The sequence below is a fragment of the Salvelinus fontinalis genome, chromosome 4 (genome assembly GCF_029448725.1).
Source record: "Salvelinus fontinalis isolate EN_2023a chromosome 4, ASM2944872v1, whole genome shotgun sequence".
Classification (NCBI taxonomy): domain Eukaryota; kingdom Metazoa; phylum Chordata; class Actinopteri; order Salmoniformes; family Salmonidae; genus Salvelinus; species Salvelinus fontinalis.
In genome coordinates this window covers 73,773,500-73,783,782 of record NC_074668.1, presented here as the reverse complement: position 1 = coordinate 73,783,782, position 10,283 = coordinate 73,773,500, and positions in this window count along the sequence as shown.

Sequence of the window (10,283 nt, the reverse complement as noted above, 5' to 3'; positions counted from 1 at the left end):
GATCTCACACTCCACAGTGATCGGTCTCCACAGTGGGAGGAACTGATAGCTGTATAAACGAGATTGAGCAAAATTCCTACTAAAGAATTCATGAACAAATTCAATGCATTCATTAATACAGTACTTACCTCGCTTCGACTGATTCATTTGGTGCTAAAAAAGCTGAGGTAGGAAATGTTTAACCATTCTCTGCCAATATCTTTGGAAACACATCAAACATTTAACATTGTCTCTCTCTCTCTCTCTCTCTCTCTCTCTCTCTCTCTCTCTCTCTCTCTCGCTCTAGCTGTCTCTCTCAACAGGGAGAGAAAAATACTGTATATCATTCATCTCTGTGCAGTGGAGGAGGTGACAGTAACAAAGTTGCGCTGCCAGGTCATGTTTCCCTGAGTTGATAAATAGCTTTGTAATGCATGCCTAGAAACTCATTAATGAGTTGAACGCTAACCCCCGTGGGTTTGTTTAAAGTAATTACATTCACCTTAAATTATTCAGCAGAATCCATCAGGTGTCTGCGCTGTGAAGGGAGCTGGGGAGTATGAGCTGGGAGAGAGAAGAACACTTCCATAGCAGTTGTAACATTATGACCTTGAACTAGCAGCAAAGCATACCCGTGTTTTGGAGATTTATGGATGCATATACTGTATGTGTGTGTGTGTGTGTGTGTAAAATTGACTGATTAAACAAATTATTGGGGCTACGTTTAAAGAGTGGAAGATTGAATACTACTGTACCAGTAAATACATTATTTTTCAGATGGAAGTTTGCTAAAGTAAAAGTCAGAAAAATAGAAAATATGAAGAAATTCAAGGAGTAGCCTTCCTGTTGAGCCCATTATGGAACTATAATCTGAAATGAAAATCAAATTATCAACATGAGTCCACTCCAATCAACCTCCAGTATTGTTCATATGGCAAAATATCCACCGTTTTTCCTCTCACGAATGGGCACACATCCCGGGTGACATAATCACGGGAATAGTTTGGGGTTGGGGGTGCTGCAATTTTTTTGCCGACGGGGGGGGGGATAATTATATATTTTTTGTTGGCATTACAGATGTAACAGTATAACTTTAAACCGTCCCCTCGCCCCGACACGGGCGCGAACCAGGGACCCTCTGCACACATCGACAACAGTCACCCACGAAGCGTCGTTACCCATCGCTCCACAAAGGCCGCGGCCCTTGTAGAGCAAGGGGCAACACTACTTAGGTCTCAGAGCAAGTGACGTAACTGATTGAAATGCTACTAGCGCGTACCCGCTAACTAGCTAGCCATTTCACATCCGTTACACTCACCCCCCTTTCAACCTCCTCCTTTTCCGCAGCAACCAGTGATCCGGGTCAACAGCATCAATGTAAAAGTATAACTTTAAACCGTCCTCTCGCCCCGACACGGGCGCGAACCAGGGACCCTCTGCACACATCAACAACGGTTGCCCACGAAGCACGTCGTTACCCATCGCTCCACAAAGGCCGAGGCAGTAGCAGAGCAAGGGGCAACACTACTTAGGTCTCAGAGCAAGTGACGTAACTGATTGAAATGCTACTAGCGCACACCCGCTAACTAGCTAGCCATTTCACATCCGTTACACAGAGAACTATATCAGTTCGCTAATACAGGACTAGTAAAGGCCCAGTGCACTACTTTTGTGAAAAATATATCTTTTTAAATATACAGTACCAGTCAAAAGTTTGGAAACACCTACTCATTCAGGAGTTTCTCTCTATTTTTACTATTTTCGACATTGTAGAATAATAGTGAAGACATCAAAACTATGAAATAACACATGGAATCATGTAGTAACCAAAAAAGTGTTAAAAAAATAAATATGTATTTGAGATTCTTCAAAGTAGCCAATCTTTGCCTTGATGAGAGCTTTGCACATACTTGGCATTCTCTCAACCAGCTTCATGAGGTAGTCACCTGGAATGCATTTTAATGAAGGTGTTAATTTGTGGAATTTCTTTCTTTCTTGATTAATTAATGCATTTGAGCCAATCAGTTGTGTTGTGACAAGGTAGGGGTGGTACACAAAGATAGCCCTATTTATCCCTATATTTGAGAAAATATCTTTGAAAGTTTCTTCAAGTGCAGTCGCAAAAACCATCAAGCGCTATGATGAAACTGGCGCTCATGAGGACCGCCACAGGAAAGGAAGACCCAGAGTTACCTCTGCTGCAGAGGATAAATTCATTAGAGTTATCAGCCTCAGAAATTGCAGCCAAAATAAATGCTTCACAGAGTTCAAGTAACAGACACATCTCAACATTAGCTGCTTAGTGGGACTATCATTTGTTTTTCAACAGGACAATGACCCAACACACAGCTCCTTGCTGTGTAACGGCTATTTGACAACGAAGGAGAGTGATGGAGTGCTGCTCCAGAAGACCTAGCCTCCACAATCAACCAACCTCAACCCAATTGAGATGGTTTGGGATGAGTTGGACCGCAGAGTGAAGGAAAAGCAGACAACAAATGCTTCTTATATGTGGGAACTCCTTCAAGACTGTTGGAAAAGCATTACAGGTGAAGCTGGTTGAGAGAATGCCAAGAGTGTGCTAAGCTGTCAACAAGGCAAAGGGTGGCTACTTTGAAGAATCTAAAAAATATAGATATATTTTGATTTGTTTAACCCTTTTTTGGTTACTACCTGATTCCATGTGTGTTATTTCATAGTTGTGATGTCTTCACTATTATTCTACAATATAGAAATTTGTAAAAATAAAGAAACCCCCTTGAATGAGTACCTTAGGTGCATCCAAACTTTTGACTGGTACTGTATCTATTTTTTTATTCAGATTTATTAGGGGGTGCTTCAGCACCCTCAGCACCCCTACCTCCTGCGGCTATGCCTGGTGACACACGTGCACTGACACACTCAGTCACTCACTCAGCAATCATTTCAAAAATATTTCAATCCAATCAGTCCATCTGGTCCTTTCCTTCTCAATCCAGGAATAGACATTTCCATTGTACTGTACAGCAGGGAGGAGAGAAACCTACGCCATAGGCTTGGTGTCATTTTGACATTATCTGTAGAGGAAAAAGATTGATCCTCTCCTGCCTTCTCCACTTCTGGTTTATAACAACCCCACAGTGAAGATCTGTTTAACAAGGTGACAAGCACTTAAATGACCAGACAACCTTGCCGCTTCATCAGTCTCTTGGTCTCAGTCTCTTTGTCTCATTCAGTATTCCTCCCACGTGTGTCCGTGATTGACTGTTACAGACCAAGTCTTGATAAATAGAACAACTTCAACTTTGACAATGAATAACCAAAAACCTAAACCTGCAACAAAACACCATGCCAAGGAGAAACATGTGGGCCTATTATAGTAACATTTAAGCAGTAGCCTAGGCTGGCTACTCAACTACAATACATTTTGAGTGAACCATACAGCAATGCTGCATTCAACCGAACGGGTGATCCATGCAGTGCAAAACCATTAAAAACATGTTAATAGTTTAAATGTTACAACAACCTATAAGCTACGTTTTTGTTATTTGGAGTTAATAAATACTTTTTGATTAGGGTCACAGCATATTATGCACTTTTGCAAGCATAGCAGCAAAAGCTGGACAAATACTTTGTATCTCTTTTTTTAGAATTTTTTGGCCTGTGAATTTGTTACGTTTTTTCAATATGGCCCGTGCGCTGATTGAGTTTGACACCCCTGGACTAACGTATATATTTATGTAGCTAGGTATTTATTTTGCAAGCTAAAAACACAGAGCCTAACGTTAGGCTGTGAGGATGTCATGTCATTGGAGGAGTGGGTAAGTGACCAACTTTCCCCCCCCCATAGCGTTTTTCTGTGACTACAGCTAAAGATTCATGTGTCATTTGGTTAGCTAGAAAGAAATGTGAATCGCTTTGCTAGCTAGCTAGCTATGCTGAACTTGAATGAATGTTATCCACAGTTAGCATATCTCTATGTAAAAATCAGGATGTTTTTCACTTGTAGATTGGTTGAAATGGGTGATCAAATAATCCTAGGCTCAATCGTCTGTGAGTAAAATTGAGAACACATGACGCAAGATCAAGTGGTCATTTGCAGAGCCGGAGGGCGAGCATTCTGATTGGCTTGCCGTCCTCGTTAATCATTTATCTCTGAAAAAGAATGACTGCATGACAACTGGAATATGGTCTGGGTTTAGCCAATAATGATGATGCATGTACAGTAGCTTCTAGTTCAAGGGTTTAGCCTAATACCTGAGGCACAGGAAGCATTTAATGTACAACTCCTTTCCATTGGGAGATGTTCTTAAGTATTGACTAGAACACAAGTGATTTACAATGATGCTAGTGTTCATCTTCCAGTGATTTCTTTTGATTAGATCATATGTCCCTTATCTGAATGGGAGACAACTATTTATATGTTTTGTCAATGATATAATATCAAATTCCCTCTCTAGCCGCCTTTCTCTGCAATCAGAACAATGCATTCCATTAGCTCACCAGAACATTGTAGAGGTGATTGGTTGATTGTGTTGTCTCTCTCCCTCTGATTGGCTATACATGGCAGGTGGATGCTTGGTATTCTGGCCTAGTCTCTGTTTCTGTGTTAGACATATTTGACAGCACCAGAACATTTTGGCTAAAGCCGAAACAGACTGACATCTAGGCTAGATGCTCGGTGGCCTTTGAGTGGGGCTGGAGCTGGGGGGCATATTTGGAGGAATAACTGTTTGAGTGCAAAGCCCAGCAGTTGTGGAATGATTACTCATAGCTATCATTTCTAAGTGTACCTTTTGTCTTGGTACTTTATAATGATGTAAAATGAGTATAGTGTCCCATGTGTTAATGGTACTCTGGGAAGGAGGGGTGGATCTAAGGGGATATCATCATTCACTGCTGTGCACTGTGCTTTAGTAGCCTACACCTTAAAGCCATTTATAGGTTATATAATGCAAGAATATCCTTCAAGTGGAACTGACAGCATTTTAGCAACATTAAATCTTATTAATATCTGTTCATATACTCCCCCAGGAAGAATATGACAAATTTATGAAAAATTTTCTGACAAGTGAGCACTTAGATATGGTCATTTTCATGTTTTCATAAATTCATAGAATGTTTGGAGTCTTTGCAGACTGGTGCGCCATAGCCAATCAGAGCTACAGTAGGCCTATATGCAAATAAGCCATTTGCCACATGGGCCTGCCATCATTCACTTTGAACTAAACTGTGTGTTTACAGGCAGCAGTAACAGCGCGACTTCAGATCATTAGAACGAATTCGCCAAAAGCCATAAAATACACCTGAAAGGATTTCTGCATATATGAATATACCATGGAAGTCCTCTTACATTTGGTAACTTCCTAGTCCTGTTGATCAAACAACCATGAAAAGGTATGCTATCGCTCCCTCAGTTGCTTATGCACATCATGAACAACAACAAGATCAACAACTAATGCTAGCCAGAGCAATATGAGATAAAAATCTAACGAGGGAACATTAGTTATACCCTGGTTGGTCGTCATAATTGGACTGATAAACGATGGAGAATAATAGCCTGCTTGACCTTCTGCAGCTTGCCTGCCAATGCATGCTTGTCCCAACCCAAGTTATGAGAACTGAATGGGAACTTGCCTGCACGCTCTTTTGACCAATGCCAAATACATTTGGTTGACAACTACGAGATATGCTAACTGTGAATAACAGTCATTCAAGTTCAGCATCGCTAGCTAGCTAGCAAAGCGATTCACATGTCTTGCTAGCTAACCAAATGACACATGAATCTTTAGCTGTAGTCACAGAAAAACGCTATGGGGGGGGGGGGGGAAGTTGGTCACTTACCCACTCCTCCAATGACATGACATCCTCACAGCCTAACGTTAGGCTATGTGTTGTTAGCTTGCGAAATAAATACCTAGCTACGTAAATATATACGTTAGTCCAGGGGTGTCAAACTCAATCAGCGCACGGGCCATATTGAAAAAACGTAACAAATTCACAGGCCAAAACATTCTAAGAAAAGAGATACAAAGTATTTGTCCAGCTTTTGCTGCTATGCTTGCAAATGTGCATAATATGCTGTGACCCTAATCAAAAAGTATTTATTAACTCCAAATAACAAAAACGTAGCTTATAGGTTGTTGTAACATTTAAACTATTGTAACGACCCGGTATTGTGTTCTGTGTTTGTGGGTGTGTTATGGTTCTCATGGCTACTAGCAGGGGTTAAATATGTCAGGGCAGATGGAAAGGTTGGGGGGGTATGATGGGTAATACCGCGGGATTTGGAAATGCATAAATAGGGATTACTGTCTCATTGTTCTCTCTCTTCTGTTCGTGCCTTGATCTGTTCCTATTAGAGTGACCTTAACTCGACATGTATAATTGTGTACGTTCGGCATTAGCGGCGTGGGCTGTGGCCTGAACAATAGCCCAGTTTAGGAATAAACCTGTGTTCTGACCTGTACACCTGGAGTCCGTCTCTTTTCTCTTTAATGACCCAGCCGGGTCATTACATTGGTGTCAGAAGTGCTTTCGAACTACGGGATCGTGACTAGGCGAGTTAGCTGTTCAGTATAGGCCGGGTTGGCTTTAGCGTGACTCGCATCTACGGTCATGTCGCTTGGGGCGAGGCGGAAAATTAAGGAAGAGTCGGACAAAGTGTCCGTTGTGGGCTCGGGGGTACCCGGTCGGGAGGGTCAGGCGGCGACTGCCGTAGGGAAGCTGGAGAGCCACATGGCGGGAGTTAAATTGTCAGTCAGCAAGATGGCAGAACTGGCGGGTTTTCCTTCACATCGCTCGAGAGCAGACGTCACGGCGACGGGGATATCGACGTCACTGGGTGCGGAAATGGCTGGGCCTGCTAAGGTAAACAGAGATGGCGGCGACCTATTGCCATTAGCCACGGTAGCGGCTAAACTACCAAAGTTCAATGGACAAGGTAAATGGGAAGTTTTTTTCACTCAATTCGAGTTGTTGGCTAGAGCCGGGAGGTGGTCTGACGAGACGAAAGCGTTACAGCTTGCCCTGAGCCTGGCGGAGGAGGCGTCGGAATGCCTGCTAACGCTAGCCCCGGGCGATAGGGGCGACTACGGTGCGCTAGTGGAGGCATTGGGGGGCCGTTTCGGCAGCGACGCGCAGCCCAACATGCTGCGTATTGAACTGTGTAACAAAAAGAGACTTCAGGGGGAATCATTAAAGGCGTTGGCAAGTGGTATTCTGAGCCTGACCAGGCGGGCTTATGCAACTATGCCGATTGGGGTGCAAGACGAGCTGGCACGGGACAGTTTTATTAGAGCGCTCTCTTCCACCGAACTGGGTAAGCATGTTCAGATGGCGGACCCACCATCTCTGCAGGCTGCAGTGGAGATAGCCAGGAAGAGGGAGCTGATCTGGGGTGAGGGAGTGAGAGTGGAAGTCACCAGTAAACCAGAGGTGAGAGCAGCGGTGGCTGGGGTGCCAGGGGTCACAAAGCCAGAGTGGGTTGACGAGTTGGGCGGGCTAGTCAAGACTGCTTCGCTTGTCATGGAGAGGGGCTCCAGGCAACGTCGCAGTGTCAGCTCAACTCCTATTGTCTGCTGGGGTTGTGGCCAACCTGGCCACATTCAGCGGGAGTGTGGCAGATTCCCCCGTCACCAGGGAAACGACAACGGGTTCTCGCGCAGGGGGCAGCGCGGGCCCACCCCCCCGCCCCCGAACCCACTGTAAGCAAAGGAGGTACCCTGCAGCGCAGACAAGTGGGTGGGGCCCTGCTCCCCCAGGGTGTAGCTGCCGCCGTGTTTCCTAGTCCGGTAGTTGTGGTGGGACGTACCACCGTTGGGGACTTCTGCAATGTCGTCGTCAAGGTAGAGGGGGTGGAATGTTTGGCCCTGGTCGACACGGGCTCTACAGTAACCCTGGTGAGACCAGACATACTACCTGTTGGGGTGCGGGTGGAGCCGACCCATGTCCAGCTACGGACTGTCACGGGGGAGCTAGCCCCCATGTTAGGGAAGTGTCAGCTATCTGTGACTGTGGGGGGGAGAACTGTGGGGTGTCCGGTGTGGGTAGCAGCGGTGCAGGACCCCTGTATACTGGGAATGGACTTTTTGAAAAACTGTGGGGCTCAGTTGGACTTAGCGTCAGGTACTTTGAGGCTGTCGGGGGGGCCCACAGTGGGAATGTCGCCTTCGGGAGGGCCAGCAGGGGGCAGGGCTGTTCCTCCGTCTTCCTCCAAGCTTGCAGAAACTCCACCGGTCATCCCGGCTGCTCCCTTGGTCGTTGTGCCATCCCAGCAGCTGTCTCCGGCGGCGACGGCCTTCACTCCCCATCATGGTGCAAGCACAGGCAGCCCAGTAGCCCAAAACACACTGGCCCCTTCAACCCATCAGCCCGTCGGGGGGAAGGAGGAAGCTATCGACGCCGTCGAGGCTGTGTGGCTGAAGAACTGTCAGGGTCTGGATGAGGGACAACAGAGACAGTTAAAGCAGCTGCTGTTGGACTTTAAAGATAGCTTCGCTTGGGGGGAAGATGAGGTAGGACAAACGCACCTAGTTCAGCACGAAATAGACACTGGGGACGCCCGACCCATTAAAATTCGGCCCCGTCGTATTCCCCTTGCCAGGAGGGAAGCAGCAGACACAGCTATTGTTGACATGTTGCGGGCTGATTTCATTGAGCCATCAGATAGCCCATGGTCCGCGCCGGTCGTCATGGTGCCTAAGAAAGGGGGTAAACTTAGGTTTTGTGTTGACTACAGGGGCCTAAATTCTGTCACCACTAAAGACTCTTATCCCCTACCGAGGATTGATGAGTCGCTAGACCACGTGAGAGGGTCCTCGTGGTTCTCCTCCCTTGATCTGCGCAGTGGCTACTGGCAGGTGCCCCTCTCGCCAGGGGCACGTGAAAAAACGGCCTTCTCCACAGATAGGGGCCATTGGCAGTTCAAGGTGCTGTGCTTCGGGCTCTGTAATGCTCCTGCCACCTTTGAGAGGCTCATGGACAGAGTGCTGGCGGGGGTTCCGAGAGACGAGTGTGTTGTGTACCTAGACGACATATTGGTGCACGGCACATCGTTTGAGGGGGCACTGGGGGCAATTAGGCGAGTGTTGGAGAGAATCTCGGGGGCGGGGCTAAAATTACATCCGGGAAAGTGCCATTTCATGCAAAGGGAGGTGGCGTTCCTGGGGCATCAGCTGGGTGGCGAAGGCATCAGCACGATGCCAGACAAAGTAGAGGCTGTGAGGGGGTGGCCAGTTCCAGGGGGAAAAAAAGAGGTTAAGAGCTTCCTGGGGCTGGCATCCTACTATCGTAGGTTTGTGAAGGGGTTTGCGGGGGTAGCGGCTCCTTTGAACCAGCTACTCAAGGAGGACACTGTTTTTCAGTGGACCGAAGAGCACCAGCGGGCGTTTGAGGCCCTCAAACGGGCCCTGATGGAGGCCCCTGTCCTGGCCTCACCAGACCCGAACCGTCCGTTCATCCTGGACACCGACGCAAGCAATGAGGGGTTGGGGGCTGTGCTGGCTCAGCGGGGTCCTGATGGGGAACACGTAGTAGCTTATTACAGCAGGACTTTTGATAAGGCTGAAAAACGCTACTGCGTGACAAGGAGAGAGCTTTTGGCTGTCGTGGCAGCAGTACGCCATTTCAAGTACTACCTGGGGGGCCTGCCGTTTGTGGTCCGGACGGATCACTCCGCCCTGCAGTGGCTTCTCTCCTTCAAGGAGCCAGAGGGTCAGATTGCCCGCTGGCTGGAGGAGCTACAACCCTACGACTTCCAGGTGGAGCACAGAGCCGGCCTTCGCCACAGCAATGCAGACGCCTTGTCCCGCCGCCCGTGTGCTGAGGATGGCTGTGGGTACTGCGCCAAACGGGTGGAGCGAGAGAGAGAACTGTGCAGGGAGGAGGGAGTCACCGCCACGGTGAGTCAGCTGAGTGTGACAGAGTGCCGGGAGCTTGAGGCTGTGGACGTTGGGGAGTGGAGGCGTCGCCAGGAGGAGGACGCAGAGCTGCGTCCTGTGCTGCGGTGGGTGGAAGAGAGAAGACGACCGCCGTGGGGGGAAGTAGCCCATCTATCACCAGTCACCAAAGGACTGTGGGCTAAATTCACAGTCCTTAGAGTGGCTGAGGGAGTGCTCCAGAGGGGGTGGAAAAAGCCAGCGACTGGAGAAATTACGTGGCAGGTAGTGGTGCCCAAAAGGCTGCAGGGGAGCGTGTTACAGCAGCTTCATGGGGGAGTAGGCGCAGGGCATTTTGGGGTCTCCAAAACGTTAAAGCGCATGCGTAAAGGCTTCTATTGGGCAAGGCACAGGAGGGATGTTGAGGACTTTTGTAGGCAGTGCGAC